We start from the raw sequence: 18,501 nt of genomic DNA, 5'->3' as shown, positions 1-18,501 counted from the left end.
AGTGTACCATGGTGCGGTTGACGGCCTATGTCTGCCCATCGGTTTGTGGATGAAATGTCCTACTTATTTTCAGCTTAGTTTCCATCATTCTCCATGAGCTAGTCCAAAAGTCTCCAAGAAAGTGAGAATCTCGATCTGACACAATAGATATGGGAAACCCAAAATGGACCCAAACATGCTGAAAGAAAATATAAGTAGTCTTCTCAGTAGTGACCTGCTTTTTATAAGGCATTAAAGTACACATTTTACTAAAATGATCCACAATGACATACAAATAGTCGTGACCTTTCCTAGACATAAGAAAACCTCCTACAAAGTCCATGGACATACTTTCCCATGGTCGACTCGGAATAGGGAGTGGTGTGTAGAGCCCAAGTTTTCTATTAGAGGGCTTTGAAACAAAACACAACGAGTAACAATGTTTTTCATATGAGGCCAAAAACAAAACCTCTGTAAATGACATAAAGTTTTTTCAATTCCAAAATGACCAGACACCAGAGAGGTATGAGCCTCTCAAATTACATGAACCCTTTCATCAATTTGTATGCACAATTTGCCAAGGTAGTACAATAAATTTCCCTACAGGTGATAATTGTCCACCTATGATCCATGAGTAAGTTTAGCATAAATCTCTTTAAAATCATCATCGTTAGCATACTGTTCAACATAACTTTAAAACAATAAAGAAACATTTTGAAAAACTACAGATGCATGAATAGGAGGGCGAGAAAGCATATCTACTACTTTTTTGTTGGCACCCTTCTTGTATCTTATTACCACATGAAACCATTGGAGGAATCCCATCCATTTGAAATGAAAGGCTTGCTAAAGCTTAGTTTGTGACTGAAGGTACTGTAGGGGCTGATGATCTGTATGGATGATGGTCTCCTTTCCGATCAGGTAGTGTTTCCACTTCTTCACACTCTGAACCAGGGCATACAACTCCCTGTCATACATGGGATAATTCACAATATCTTGGGAGAAAGTCTCCAAATGCTAACATACAAGCTTTCTTTGTTGCATCAACACAATGCCCACGGCATATCCACTGGCATCTGTTTCAATCTCAAAAGGTTGTTGAAGGTTTGGCAAGGATAGCACTGGTGGTGTGTTTATCTTGTCTTTCAGCATGTTGAAATATTTTTGCTACTTTCCTCCCCACTGAAAGGCTTGCTTCACATTGGTCAATGCACGCAAAGGGTTTGCGATAACAGAGAATTTTTCGATGAACCTTCTCCAATACTGTACCACTCCCAAGAAACTTCAGACCTATGTAACATTTCTAGGCTCAAGCCAGTTCATAATCACATCCACATTAGAGGGATCTATCCTCAATTGCCCATTACTGACTATGTGGCTTAAATAAACCATAGAGGTCTTCCCAAACTCACACTTTGACAATTTTATATACAATGTTTCTTTTTTCAGAACATCAAGCACTTTCTTCACATGACATACATGTTCATCCCATGTCCTACTATACACAAGAATATCATACATATATACAAGCACAACACAATCAATAAATGGCCTAAATAGATCATTCATTACCCTAAGTCATAAACGTGACAGGAATGTTGCACAGTCCCAATGGAATCACCATCCATTCGAACAAGCCCTGTTTGGTTTTGAACGCAGTATTCCAAACATCTTGCTTTGCAATTCTAACCTGGTGATATCCACTACGCAAATCCATGTTTGTAAAATAAACAACATTTTTCAACTGATCTAACAATTCATCAATGTGAGGGAGAGGGTATCAATTCTCCACCATAATCTTGTTTAGAACCCTTTAGTCTATGCACATTCTCCATGTGCCATCTTTTGTTCGCACCAACATGATTGGTGAGCCACACAGAGAAGAACTCAGTCTATTGACTCACTGATTTAACAGTTCCTATGCTTGTTTCTTGCTCTCCTCCATCTCCATAGAATCCATCATGTACATGCCAACATTCAGTAAAGGAGCATCCTATTGCAGATGGATCTCATGTTGGATTTCCCATTTTGGGGGCAATCCTCTCAGATCCTAAAACAATCCATCATAATCAGAAATAATTTCAAACAATTATTTCTTATGATCAGGATTACAATGTTTGAAAGCCTTAGCCATCTCGGCCTCTTTCGCTCTCACTATCATGAGAATGCACCCTTTACTGGAATTAACCATTCACTTAATCTATCCTGCATTTACAAGGCTAGCACCAACTTTTGTATGATGAGCTCTAATTATATATTCTACCCCATACTTTGTGAGGTGGTATTTTTTTTATGTTGAAAGAAACTGCCTTTCTGTCATATAGATATGGGCTTCCCAAGATGATTCCATAGATGTCCAAAGGTACAATATCTAACTCTACTTCATCAACTAATTTGGAAGCAATAAAAAATCTAGCCCTACACTGCTTGGTTACCTACAATTTGGCTTTATCACTTACCCAACCAAGCGGGTATGGAATCGGATGAGGCTTATTTTCAAGGCCAAACTTTTTCACTAAGGACTCTGAGATTAAATTTGCCTGGGAACATGAATCGAACAGAGTTTCCACCTTTGTATGTTTTATAAAAACTCTAATGTGGAATAACTCAATTCTCTTTCACTCATCACTTACAGGCTCATTCAAATAACTAGTACTTGCAATTGAATCAGAACTATCATTAACAGAAAGAGTACCTCTTGCGCCCATGGCTATGATCAATGTCTCATCGCCAGAATCTGATCCAAGGTCCTGCATTGTTGCCACTGTCTTTTGCTTCTCCTTTATGCTAAATCTCTTCGGTCTTAGCTCTGGATGCAGCGTCCAGCAGTGGTCCTCGTCATGACCATATTTCTTGCAATGAGTGCAAGATGGTGTTGCTATGTCCACTTTCTTAGTTTTTATAGTCTTATTATCCTTCCCTTTGCCTTTCTTCTAGAACTTGCTATGTTGAGGTTTGAATGGTGGTTTCTTGGCTTGATCATCTTTGTCATTCTTGCCTTGGATTTCAAGATGAATAGCCTTTACGCTAGCCGCATCAATTGTAGTAGGCTCGAACAGTAATAGTGAGTGTCTGATGTAACTATGTAGTGCACCTACATACTTAGTTACAGTCTCGGGCAAATATAATGAGATGCCCAGATTCAATGCTTGTTTTCAAAAAAAATTTAGTGAAGCTTTGCACATTCTAGCCCTTACCTTGCCTTAGATATTTCCATTCCATAAGTGCCTTTTGTTTATAACCCAAAGGGTAAAATTGGTCTTTCAATGCATAAATAAAACTAGACCAAGAGGACAGAAGGTTACCTAACTTTGTGTTGCCCTTCTGCAACTTGCTCTCCCACCAAATGAGAGCAGTGCCACTCAGCCGAAGAGATGATAACTAGGATTTGAACTCATCTTCTTCGGTTTGCTAGATCTGGCAGTAACCCCTATGTGCCTTATCCAGTTATTAATTTTTTCTGCACTACACTCTCCATTGTACATGGGCAGGTCAAACTTTACGTCTAACTTGAAGAATTGTTTCCTAGATGTCTGCTTGGAATTTCGATGAGAGTGATGAGAAATATCACTTGAAGAAGAAGAGGGAGGAGGATCTTCTCCACCACCTTCATGATTTGTTGACCCATGGTCATCGACATCCTTCTTCTCATGCCCAAGTGTCTTCTCATACTCTACGAACAACTTTTCTACTTTCCCTGCCATATTGTAGAACATGTTGCGGAAATTCTGTTCCTATTCCCAACGAGCTTCTTCATTGGCCATGTTTCTTCTTCGCTATGCACATATTGCTTCAGGATCAAAGGACTTAAGCGTTCCTTTGTATTTTCACAACTTGTTCTAGGTTAGCATAAACTCCTACAATTCGCATCTACAAATACCTGCTTCGATACCAAACTTGATCCAAGATCCTTTACTTACAGATGCATCATAATTACATATAATAGAGTTAATTAACTGTGAACTTAAAAGCACATAAATAATGTGGAAATAACCAGAAGAACATGAAACCATGACACAATGATTTGATTACAAAGTTGTTCCAATTTGGACTACGTCTTCGGGCCCTACTCAATAGTGGGGAGGCCTTCATTCATTATGTGGCATAAAAGGAGATAAAAGTACAAGAAACATTCTTTACAATCCTTATACCTCCAAGCTGGAAGGTGGAAGAAGAATGGAGAGACCAACTTCAGAAACATATAATACCACTGAAATCCTAGCTATAAATCGTGCAAAAACATCTATCCGAACGCCCAATTTGGATAATCGGGTCTCTGCAACTTCTCGGAACCTCTCTGCTGCTTAAGGTGAGGTCTTGACTTGTTGCTAGGGTCAGGGTCTATTGCACAGTAGATTCTGAATGAATTGGTTAGTCCTATCTACCTTCCTCCAACACGAATGGTCCTTTATATAAGCTAGCGACAAAATCCCTCAATACCCAGGTAGTTCCAAACAAACATCGAAGTTTAGCAAGCAGGAATTTTCCAACAGAGGTTCTCAGGGCCCTGAATAGTATGTGGAAACAACCCTTAGAAACATGGCAAGACCCCTTTAACTACTTGTTGAACTCAACAGATTTTTTACAATTGGTGTTTCCCCACAATCGACAGTTTCATCGGAGTACAGACCAACCCATACATTAAGCAGTATGCGATACAGCAGACCTGCTCATAGTATTAAACACAACATATAAAATCTCAGGTTCGGAAACCCCATCGCAAATCGCAATCGGCATGGAACTAGGGTTGGAACTCCATGCTACTCCTCCCCTTTTGTGAACTGTGATATATATTGCATCGTTACTGGACTCCATCGGGGCCGATTCATAAACACTAGACCCCCTCCGATCCGTGATATGTGATATCGCAATTGCAATCGGGATCTTGTTGGGGGTTGATTCAGGAACACTTTCTGCTTTTGCGATGAGAGATTGTGGTTTCATCACATTGCAACCGTAAATCTCTTGGGATGGTTTTCTTTAAGCCACGTCCTCTTCCTCTCGTGATCTGTGATATGTGGGAACAATGGAATCCTGCCACTTGGTGCTCCCCCATTCACTAAGAGTGTCTGTGACGTCATCTCCTCCTGCCACTTGTTCATAAACTTTGAATTGCTCTAACTTCTTCATATGAACTTAGATTTGAGTGTCGTTCGTGCCATTAAAATCAAGATGATGAGCACTTCGATCCAATGCTAAGTTTATCCATATTCTACCACTTTGAGTTTTGAGCCTTTTACCATGCCACTCATACTTTCTAAAGATCCACCTGGATCAATGCTTTTTTGATAATCGATATGAAAATATGGAAAAACTAACAAATAATGTAAATGTTTTGTAAACCTGACCACTCATTAAAAAAAATCAAAATTATAGTATTTGTTGACTTTTGCAAAACAAACTATAGATTAAAAAACCATCAAAATATTTTAAAGGGAATAAATTATTTCAAACATTAGCAATGAAACAAATGATTTCAAGAGTAATCTTGATGCAATAAATTATTAAAACTACTCTTTAAAATATATTTAATAATACCTGGAGGGACACTATTAAGAATTATTAATTGTCAAAAGGTGTGATACCTAAACTTAAATGAAATATATGTGCAATATCAACCCTCTTACAAACTATTGACAAGATTGTCTCCCTTATTCATCACCAACAAATTACTTACAAATAATTACATATACATATAGAAATATAACAAAACAATTGTAACATTCACAAACATTACCATCCAAATCCAAAAACATAAACACACAAACCACTCAAAGCATCCAAGCATAAACGTACAAACCATTCATGGAAAGAAACAAAAATAAATTTAAAGAAGACAATGATATATTCATGTCAAAAAAAGAAAACATAATGTAAATTTCAAAGTATGAATTTTATCTCAAACATATACATAATACTGATAATCTAAAAATGTGTCATTGTTGCCCTCAACTGGAACCAACCTAGATCGATCTAACTCTGGGTCTATCATACACTGAGAGGGAACAAATACCTCGAGGTACAAGCCTCTCCTCAAATTCCACACTCCAAAAAGAAGGTTTTCACCTCGAGGGATTTGATCACTCTTGATGCATGATAGATCCGAAGTTAGATGGATTTAGGTTGGTTTAGTAGCAAGGAATGATCCATGAAATGTTTTGAGTTAAAGCCTTTTTTCAAGTCTCAATTTGTAAGAAACAAGACCAATAAAGTTGAGGACAAGTTTGACGAGAAGATGATAGATCATTGATTAAAGAATTGTCACCTTGTAAAATATTTCAGACCCATATAGTAAAGTAGTCAAGCCATCGTAGCAAGATCAATGGACTCATCGTAAAAGGTGCAACAAGGGGAGGTAGAGGTTCCTCTGCATTTTATTAGTTATAAGGAAACCTATCATCAAAACTTGAAGCATGATCACGAGAACTAGAGAAATAAAAACACAATATGGTTGGATAAATGTTTATAGTTTGATAAAATAAATACTATGCACCATCCATGTAATTGTAATACTTAAAATATGTTATACTAGTTTAGATTTATGTTAACCTTGGATTTATTAAGCACTGTGATACAGGACTATTATTCCAATTTTTGTAAATATCTCATAGTCAGTTCCCTTTACGTGTTCTTGGAGGAACAACTAGGCTAATTTGTTTCTTTTACTATCAAATGACATATTCCTTTCTGGGATAGATATCCTCTTTGTTAATATTCCCTTCAAGAACAAAGTCTTGTTGTCTATTTTGGAAAGGTTGTCATGCCAAGAATGCCTGCTATCCATTAGAAAAAGTACATACCCTCTCGGTGCAATCTTTAGATTATGAGATAGATATGATATTCACCTCCTTCTGAGGTCCCCTCACTGTATGGTGATTTGGCTTGGCATGGCTGTGGTTTGGCCAGCCAGCTTCCTGCAGAAAGAAAGTAACCCCTATATAGCCTGTCCTCTCCATGGGGAGTAATGACTCTCTGGACTGTGGACCTGGTGGAAGTGAGAGGTGGGATGGGATATTGTGGTAAGGCAACAGGGCTTCCATCCAGGGTATGGCACCAGGAAGTGGCCAATCATGTGAAATGAGCTTACCTTAGAAGAGTTAGCTGTTTCAGTGGGGGATATGGGAGTAGTCATGACCTGCCGTAACCTATGAACTGGGGCAGTAGCTAGCGAGGTACTGGATCTAGATGGTTCATCTTGGTTCCAACAAGGTATGGTGTTCTTGATTTTGACGCCATCTCAGGAATGAAATTGGTTATACTCGTATGCAGCTCACTCAATGCAGGCAATACTGAGCTTGAAGCAACACTGAGTCATCAGCCATTGGGTGCAAATAATAGTACACCACACCTTTAGAAAGGGCCTCAACGCCCCTATACCTTGCCCTAGAATCACTAATGGCACTGAGTCAAGGTGGGCTATCATTAATGAGGGTTATTTCCCCCTGCTGCATAGTTAAGTGACATGTGCAGGGTGCCCGGGTTAGCCAACTAGGGTTTTGTGCCTTAGCGGGTGTTCCATCTAAGATTTAGGTCTAGAGGAGTCATGTTTGTCACACAATCTATGAGGGCACCCTTCACCATTTTTGGTACAATATATGAGGGGTTATATGAGGAGGTTATATGAGGAGGTTACACCCAATTTTGCAGGGGTTTAAAAAAAGAGGTTATATGAGGAGCCCCATCAAGGCCAAAGGCTCAAGGCTCAAGGTTCAAGGTTTAAGGAGGGGCCCCATCAATGGGACCCGTATCAGGAGACCCCCTCTGGGCCAAAGGCTCAAGGGTCATGGTTAGGTGGTTCAAGGAGGGGCCCTATCAAGGATGGGTGTCCCATCAAGGTGGACCGAAGGCTCAAGGCTCAAGGTGGGGCCCAATAAATTGCCCTTCGGGAAAGACCACTGATAATGACTAAGGAGCTTTCCCAAAGGGCAATTTATGGGGCCCCACCTTGAGCCTTGAGCCTTTAGCCCACCTTGATGGGACACCCATCCTTGATGGGGCCCCTCCTTGAACCACCCAACCTTGACCCTTGAGCCTTTGGCCTAGAGGGGGTCTCCTGATATGGGTCCGATTGATGGGGCCCCTCCTTGAACCTTGAACCTTGAGCCTTGAGCCTTCGGCCTTGATGGGGCTCCTCATATAACCTCTTTTTTTAAACCCCTGCAAAATTGGGCATAACCTCCTCATATAACCTCCTCATATAACCTCCTCATATATTGTACCAAAAGGGTGAAGGGTGCCCTCATAGATTGTGACAGACATGAAACCTCCGGACCTAAAGCATAGATGGAACATCCGCTAAGACACAAAGCCCTAGTTGGCTAACCCGGGCACCTTGCACATGTCACTTAACTATGCAGCAGGGGGAGATATCCCTCATTAATGATATCCCACCTTGACTTAGTGACATTAGTGATTATGGGGCAAGGCATAGGGGTGTTGAGGCCCTTTTTAAAGGTGTGGCATACTATTATATTCACCCAATTGCTGACAGCTCAGTATTGCTTCAAGCTCAGTATTGCCTGCATTGAGTGAGCTTCATACGAGTATAACCAATTTCATTCCCGAGATGGCATCAAACTCAGGAACACCATGCCTTGTTGGAACAAAGATGAACCATCCAGATCCAGTACCTTGCTAGCTACCGCCCCAGTTCATAGCTTACGATAGGTCATGACTGCTCCCGTAGCCCCCACTAAAACAGTTAACTCTTCTAAGGTAAGCTCATTTCACATGATTGGCCACTTCCTGTTGCCATACCCTGGATGGAATCCCTCTTGCCTTACCATAGTCTCCCATCCCACCTCTCACTACCACCAAGTCCACAATCCGGAGAGTCATTACTCCCCGTGGAGAGGACAGGCTATATAGGGGTTAATTTCTTTTCCGTGGGAAGCTGGCTGGCGCAAACCACAGCCATGCTAGGCCAAATCACCCTACAGTGAGGGGACCTTAGAAGGAGGTGAATATCATATCTATCGCATAATCTAAAGAGTGCACTGAGAGGTTATGTACATTAAAATCCATAGAGCCCTATCCGACAGGGTCGAAGGACCAAAGGACCAAAGGTCGAAGACCAAAGTGTTCATGTAGGTCGAAGGACCAAAGGTCCGAGGAGAGGGTCAAAGGACTGAAGGGCCGAGGAGAGGGTAGGGGTCAGGGTAGGCCGAGGAGAGGGTAGGGGTCGGGGTAGGTCAAAGGATTGAAGGGCTGAGGAGAGGGCCAAAGGCTCAGGTGTTGGAAGGTAGGCTGAAGGCTCAGTTGTTGGAAGGATGAAACCAAAAGTTTAAACTAAGAAAGAAAACAAGCAGAGGGTGGGGTAGAAGGGGTCCCATTCTAGTGGGGTCGAAGGGGCTAAGGGTTTAGGGAACACTAGAAGAGGTTTTGGTGGGGCAGGCTGAAGGGCGGAGATTAAATTTTAATTTGTTGAAGCTAGTAGGAGGTTCAGAAAAGATAACCCAACAAGGTTGGGTGGGGTTGGTGGATGTTTGGTTGGAAGCTGGGGTGATGGGGCCCCATCAAGGAGGGGCCCCATCATACTATATGATGCATTTTGGCCCAATCCCAGCTTGAGGGTGGTAGTTTTGGGCAAGCATATTTCTTTTTTTATTGTATATATATGTTACCCAAAAGACCTCACTAGCGTGAGGGAGGAAGAAGAAAAAATAAGTGAATGATTTATTTATGGTCTATAAGGTTTGTTATAAGTTTTCATTACTATTGGATTTTCATTTGAGCTCTATGCGGTTCATATTATTTTAGTGGAGAAGCCATGTGCAAAGGTAATTCAAGTTAGGTGAATTTGTAGAGTGGAGGTTGGAAAGGAGGTAATAAGCTATTATTTTAGTTGTGTGATCCAGGTGGAGCTCCAAACACCAGTGGCAAGGAAAAGGCTCAAAATTCAAAGTTGCGGAAAGATGATTAACTTGACATCAGATCTAAGTGCTCGTCGCTCTAATTCCAACAGTGTGAATGACACTCCAATCCGAGTTCGAATGAAGGAGATAGAGGAAGTCAAAGTTGGGTTGACTTTTTGATGACTGGGCAGGATTAATGAAGGCACAATTTGGACTTTTTCTGGTAGACGGAATGCGGCCAACTCTGGCCAGATTCTAGGTGAAATTGTCACATGGTCAAAATGACTCCTTTGGTCAAAAATCCGATTTTTCGAAAATGGCCCATTGTTTTATATATATATATATATATATATATATATATATATATATATATATATATATATATATATATATATATATATATATATATATATATATATATATATATATATATATATATATATATATATCTATATATATATATATATATATATATATATATATATATATATACATATATATACATATATATATATACATATATATATATATACATATATATAAGGGTGGCAGGCCACCAACTCCATTAAAAAAGAGATACAAAGAGGGGACAGGTGAGGTGGGCAGGCTGCCCAAGGCGGGCCCAACCCAACCTTCCTTCCCATTAAAGAATTTTTATTATGTAAAAAAAGGAGGAGGCGGGGTTTGACCGCTCGACCTCCTCCATAATAAATGAATCCTAAACCAACTCAACCAACAGAAATATTGAGAATTCCATCAGCTTTTTTTTATTTAAAATGTAGTTCATCAGTGCGCCCAGGGGGAGGAGGCAGTTCACGCAATTCGAGGTAGAGTTTTGTAGGAGGGACCGAATTTCCACTTTGTCAAATGTTGACAAATTTTATATGGTTTCAGCATTTCTCGACGCCACGAACGCAATGGTGCTATTCGTTTCTGCATCAAAGTTCTGTATTTTTCATCCATTTTCCAGTATGGAGGTATAAAACTCCTTTTTTGTAACTGATGCTTGTACTCTTCTTTCTCATGCCAGTTAATGAATGAAGGCCTCCCCATTGATCGAGCAGGGCCTGGAGACATAGTCCAACTCAGACGAACTCCGTTATCAAGTCTTGTTGTCTTATTTCATGCTTTATTTGTTTCTCCTCTTCTCTCATGTGCACATTAAATTTCTATCTTTAAGCTACAATTTATGCATGTAATTCTTTAATACATCTATAAGCAAAATATCTTTGATCAAGTGGTATCAGAGCTTGTGAATTGCATGTTTTTATGCTAACAAGAAACAGGCTCCAAAGAGGCGAAGGGAAACTAAAGTCTTTCGATCCCAAAGCGGGGGGTGCACACCGAATGAGAAACATGGTAGATGAAGAGGCTCGTCATGAAGAGGAGTGCAATTTTCGCAAAACCTTCTATATAATGGCATAAATTGTTGGTGAGTTTCTTTCAAGGCTGGAGAAAGCAGAAGAGAGAAATCTAGAAGAACAAGGTTCAATGCATAGAAATGGTGAAGAAGAACCCCCTCCTTTTCCTTCCACAAGTGAAATTTCTTCTTCTTCTGATCACCATCATTATAGAAATTCATGGGATGCATCTAAGCAACCTTTCTTTAAATTAGATTTCAAATTGGGTTTTCCCGTGTTTAACGATGAAAGTAATGCATAAAAGCTTAGTAACTGGATTAGGCAGATTGAAATCTACTGCAAGATTCAATAGATCGAAGATGACGAGGCAAAGATTCAATTGTCCTCTCTTCGGCTGAGTAGCATCGCTCTTGTCTAGTGGGAGAGAAAAGTGCGAAGCAGTAAGAGTGTGGGTAATATTCTTTCCTCATGGCCTAATTTCATTTCTGCATTAAAGGAACAATTCTATCCCTTGGATTATAAACAAAAAGCCTTAATGGATTGGCAATAATTAAGGAAAGGCAGAGGTCAGGATGTTCAATTTTTTACAGAGGAATTTAGAAAACATGCACTTAATTTGGGCATTGCACTTGACTCACCTGAAGTAGTAACTAAGTATATTGGGTCATTACATAGTTACCTTAGAAATTCATTATTATTGTTTGAACCAACTACTATTGACTCGACCAATGTAAAGGCCATTCATCTTGAGAACAGGGGAAAAAATGAAAGAGATGATCATGGAATACCATTTGTCGACGCGTTTTGAACCAACCAGTGTGGTTCATCGTCAGGACAAGTTGAAGAAACAGATCCAGCTTAGCATGTTATATAGACCGAGCAGAGCCTCCAACGGCTAGTTTGACCAACCGTTAATATTGACTAATGGACCAGGATCAAAATAATAGTTTATTAATAAATATTTAAAAATTAAAGGTCAATTATTTTTAAAAGGAAATTAGTTGCAACAGACCGCTTCTATGAATAAATTAAGAGTTAAATGTGAATAAAAATAACTAAATGAATAAAATAATAATAACAAATTAAATACAAAAAACACAAAATAGAAATAATAAAAATAAAATAAATAAACAAATAAATAAAAATAAAAATAAATAAATAACTAAAAATAAAAATGAAATAAAATAATAATAACTAAAATAATAAATAAATAAAAATAAATAACTAAATGAGAATAGGAGTTAAATGTGAATAAAAATAACTAAATGAATAAAAATAAAAATAATAATAAAAAAATCCCATCTGTTGGATGTCTTTGTGGAGAATGGTTACAGTAGATACATGGGTCATAGGGCTTTCCTTAAAGCTTCCAAGAATTCTCTGGTGAAAAGAGAGCGAAAAGATCGTGTTCCTAGTGTCCATCTTCCTTATGTTCAAGGGAGCACTGATAGAATTGGTAGGATTCTCAGGAGACATAGCATCCCGGTGTCCTTCAGGCCCCTGAACACCATTCGTTTGTCTCTCAGATCGGTGAAGGATCCCATTGACCCTAAAGATATGAAGGGTGTTTATATGATCCCTTGTTCTTGTGGGACCCCCTATATTGGGGAGACTGGTCGTTCCATTAATCAGAGGATTAGTGAGCACGCTGCGGATCTGAAGCATAGGAGATTTAAATCTTCCACTTTGGCTGAACATGCTGAGAAAACCAATCATCATGTTTGTATCGAAGAAGCCAGTGTTATTGCTAAGGTTCCGCATTTCCATCATCGAAAATTCAGGGAAGCGCTTGAGATCGAAAAGAGACCAAGCAATCTCAATAGAGAGGATGGTTGGAAAGTCAGTAGGTGTTGGGTCCCAGCCCTCTCTTCCTAGGCGTTTTTTCGTCCTCTTTGGTTTTTGGTGTCTTTTTTCGTTATTTTCAATTATTTATTTATTTTATTATTGTTATTATTATTTTATTTATTTGTTTTTTATATTTTTCTAATCGCCTTTCCTATTATTTTTATTGATTATTTTATTTAAGGGCCTCCGTGTAACTAATTTCCTTTCTGCTTATATTTCTAATCTATCATCCTTTGTTTTTCTTTATTACCTTTATTATTTAACACACAAATTTTTATAATATTTTTAAAGTAAAATTAACTTTATACATTACTCTATACACCTAATTTTTCCTTTTATTTTTATTTTTATTTAGTTATTAATTATTTTATTTTATTTATTTTATTTATTATTATATTATTATTATTATTATTATTAGTATTATTATTTTATTTATTTATTATTATTTTATTTTTATTTTTATTTATTTATTTATTTTTATTTTTATCCTTATTTTTATTTTATTTTTATTATTTTTATTTTATTCATTTATTTTATTGTTATTTTTATTATTATTATTATTTTTATTCATTTAGTTATTTTTATTCACATTTAACTCCTATTCTCATTTAGTTATTTATTTTTATTTATTTATTATTTTAGTTATTATTATTTTATTTCATTTTTATTTTTAGTTATTTATTTATTTTTATTTTTATTTATTTGTTTATTTATTTTATTTTTATTATTTTTATTTTGTGTTTTTTGTATTTAATTTGTTATTATTATTTTATTCATTTAGTTATTTTTATTCACATTTAACTCTTAATTTATTCATAGAAGCGGTCTGTTGCAACTAATTTCCTTTTAAAAATAATTGACCTTTAATTTTTAAATATTTATTAATAAACTATTATTTTGATCCCGGTCCATTAGTCAATATTAACGGTTGGTCAAACTAGCCATTGGAGGCTCTGCTCGGTCTATATAACATGCTAAGCTGGATCTGTTTCTTCAACTTGTCCTGACGATGAACCACACTGGTTGGTTCGAAACGCGTCGACAAATGGTATTCCATGTGATTTTTGCCGAAGAATTTCTCTCTAACTTGATATGGATCACAGAAGCCTGAACTCTATTAGAGATGATCATTTCAAGAACCCACCTTTCAAACCTCCAAATGGAAAACCCAAAGTGAAAGGAAAAGGAAAGGAGAAGAGGATGGCATAAACCAAGAAAGTTGAAGGAGAAAGACCTTATTGCACTCACTGCAAAAAGGAAGGTGATGACGATAACACATATTTCATTAAATAGGGAAGTATTCAGTGGATCTAGAATTTATAACTTTAACTAGATTAAGTTTTTTCAAAATGAGGAATTATAAAGTCACTTAGTTCACTAATTTTAATGTAGATATTCACAATTTTTGTGTAAAAATTATCATTATAAACTTTATAAAACAAATTTATATAAACTTGCTAAAGAAAATCTTTCACATTTTAATCTTGGATTCCTTAGATTATCTATTTTAATATTTTTTATGGTTTATAGTAAAAGATAAGTTTGTTAAGGTTATTTTATGAAAATAATGACGCGTATGTTACTATTATTAATCCATTTAATTATAATCTGATATAGTAAATATCATTTATGTGTTAAGTCACGATTATTACTAAGGTAGTGTTGGCACAATTTAAAAGTCTATCACCTTTGCAACACTAGTTATATTATGGTTGAAGATTAAAAAACTCTCAAAGATCATCCAGTTTATACTCGTATTGGAATTAAATTTCAAAATATTTGTGACGCTACCAACCTTCTTGATTGTTTAACTAAACAAAATTATGATGATCTTGAAATACTTCTTTTAATGCTTTTTTAGCATAACAATAAAATTCGAAAAAACTTTTAATAATATCTTTTTATCTTCTTATTTACCATAGTTGGTCTTAGTGGATAATAATCATCATTATCACCATCATAATTACATACTATTGTAGAAAGTTTGCACCATTTTAGAGTTGAGGAGAAAAATAAATTTAGGATCAAATTAAATGTTGAATGTGAGTAGTAGCATAATTTATTTTTATTTATTAGTTGTACGTTTATGTTAATAAAGAAGTTGATTGAGGCTTGCTTTATGAATAATAGATTAATATGCAAGATATATATTAAGTATAAAGTTATTTAATGACAAATGAAATTTTTAGTAATGTGTCCAATATATACCATTATTTAGAACTTTAACTAGATTATATTTTTTCAAAATGAGGAATTAGAAAGTCACTTAGTTCACTAATTTTTATATAGATATTCACCGTTTTTTGTGTAAAAGTTATCATGATAAACTTTATAATTTTTTTTTTATATAAACTTGGAAAAGAAAATATTTCACATATTAATCTTGGATTCCTTACATTATCTATTTTAATATTTTTTATGGTTTATATTAAAAAGATAAGTTTGTTAAGGTTATTTTATGAAAATAATGATGTGTGTGTAACTATTATTAACCGATTTAATTATAATCTGATATAGTAAATATCATGTATATGTTAAGTTCCGATTATTACTAAGACAATGTTGGCACAATTTAAAATATTGGAATTAAATTTCAAAATATTTGTGATGCTACCAACCTTCTTGATTGTTTACCTAAACAAAATTATGATGATCTTGAAACACTTCTTTTAATGCTTTTTTAGCATAACAATAAAATTCAAAATAACTTTTAGTAATATCTTTTTACCTTCTTATATACCATATTTGGTCTTAGTGGATGATAATCATCATTATCACCATCATCATTACATACTATTGTAGGAAGTTTGCACCATTTTAGAGTTAAGGAGAAAATATTTTTTTAGGATCAAATTAAATGTTGAATATAATTTATTTTTATTTATTATTTGTACTTTTATGTAAAAAATGAAGTTGGTTGAGGCTTACTTAATGAATAATAGATTAATATGCAAGCTATATATTAAGTATAAAGTTATTTAATGACAAATGATCATAGTAATGTGTCCAATACATACCATCATAGATCCATTTTAAGTGCAGATGTAGGGATCAAATTTCTTCAAGTGCAAACATTTTTAGAGTGAAAGATACAATGTGTTATTTTTAATTGTTGAAACTATATTTTTGAATGCTAAATAGAGTATATATACAAACAAATAATAATTTTAACCATAATTTTTTCTTTTTATATATATAGATATATATGAAGTTGATATTGACATAAATTAGTTAACATAAATCTTCAAATAGTTACTTTTGAAAAGTATAAGATTTAAACATCTAATTCACACATTTTTTTTACTTCTAATTACTTTACAAAATATTATTTTTTTATATTTTTCTATTTAGAACATAATTTTTATTTTAAAGGGGCACAGAGGACAGACAAACTTACACATCCCCCCATATTGGGCTATAAAATGAGCCTCTCATCTCAATTACTAATCATTTTAATGACCAAAATCAATCATGAATTAGAATAGTAACAAAGTAGTACAATTTGATTATTTTCAAATACAACAAGAAAGAGAGAAAAATGATTAAGATATTTATCACAAATGTTTAGTTTTTATCCCTGTAATGTTTAAGGACATATACTGAAAAGAACATATTAACATTCATCTAAAACTTAGATTCCTTACATTATTTCTATTATCATTAACATTTATATTTATGTATTAAATTTGACTCATGAATACTAGATTGTGTAAAAAAAATCTTACCTATAAAGTTATTTAACAATATATTAATATTGTTTTTCTTACTATTATTGACCGTTTTAAATTGCCACTAACTACTTTTCCTAAGTTGAGTACAAATTAATTATACTAGTATAATGTTGGCACCACTTCAAAATCTATATGAGGAAATATTTTATAATTATAGTTGTGTTGTTCAATGATCAAATATTTTTTTTATAAATTAGAGTGCAACAAAATAGGGAATTTGATTTATATCAATTATAATAAGGAAAATTAAGGAAAACTCACCTCAAACATCATATCAAGTGTCTAGCATTTATTCATTAAGTGTTTAAATGGTTTATATTAAATAGAATACTAATTAGGTACTCCACCGTTGTTTTAATATACCAAGTTTAGAAGATGTTTTTAGGTGCATTATTGAATTTGATTATGCACATTTGATATGGTGAGAAGTCATGTTGGTCAAATAAAGCTTTGAAAACATAAATATTTTATGGCATTGTCATGTAATTTGTATAACACATGATTACGTTGAAATATTAAATGATGTAAAACTCCTTCAAAAAAAATATGAAGAGAATATTTATACAACAAATATGGAAAAGTGTGTCTGAATGTATATTAATAGATCCTCAAAAAAAAAATTACATTCATGTATCATATAAACCTACTCTTAAGATATTCGCTCAAGTAGATCAAGAATGGCTTCTACACCATATTTATTTATCTTGGTCTTCTTGCAATGTTATTTCTTTGGCATCCATGCTCACACTATGGTATTAATTGGAATAGAGCCAACTTCTTTGTCATCAGGATTTGGTACCCAATATTGCTCTAAAAATTTTCCATTGTATTTCCCTGACATAGGCTTCCACCAGTCAACCTTTACATGAAGATTCTCACTTTCATTATCCCTAAAGATATCTGAGATGGATTTTGCCATCCAAATCATCTCACCTACATCCGCATTCCCTGATCTAACTAGCAACATCTTTCCTTTCTCAACATCAATCATCAGATTGAATGTTGGCTTTGGATTGTTGCATTTGGGTCCAACATATATTATTCCATCTATCACATTATCAAAATCTCCATGCATAATACTTGAGATTACTTGGAGTGCATTACGATCAACATCAACAATGTGCCTTGTCTTGGGCCATAAATCCTCAGAAGATGAATCACTTCCATCTATTATTCTATGATCATTATAGATTCCATCTAATGTATCGAGAATGTTTTCCCAAATCACTACTTTATTTTTCCATTCCTCTATAACAATTGGTGAATCCTCATTCCCAATACTGTCTTTCCACATTTTTATGTATGATGTTATCCCTTCCTTTAGTTCTTTTAAATAGACATCATTCTGTTTGGAAGCTAAGAAATATGGCTTCCCTATGGGAATTATAGGTCGACCTTCATCATCTATATTCCATAACTCAACTGGTTCTGACCACTCAACATCTCTAATTGATTCTTTATACCTTAGTACTAGAACATCATCGAGTATAAGAAATTGGAAGTATTGGACATTAAGATGTCCAACTAGTGCATTTTTTCCCTCCTTAATGTATCCAATAAGGAAACTTTTGAAGTCATAGACCTTGTCAATAAGTGTAGGTGGAAACACTCTATTTTCTTCAATTATGCGATATGTATCCAGCATTTCAAGTAAAGAATAAATATCTTTACTTTTTAGGTTGGAAGACATTTGTTAGGCCCCTATACTACTAGTGTAACCCCTTATTGTTA

This window comes from Pinus tabuliformis, chromosome J (assembly GCF_031772625.1).
Source record: "Pinus tabuliformis cultivar Carrire ecotype Pingquan chromosome J, CPIR1, whole genome shotgun sequence".
Classification (NCBI taxonomy): domain Eukaryota; kingdom Viridiplantae; phylum Streptophyta; class Pinopsida; order Pinales; family Pinaceae; genus Pinus; species Pinus tabuliformis.
This window is presented reverse-complemented; position numbering follows the sequence as displayed.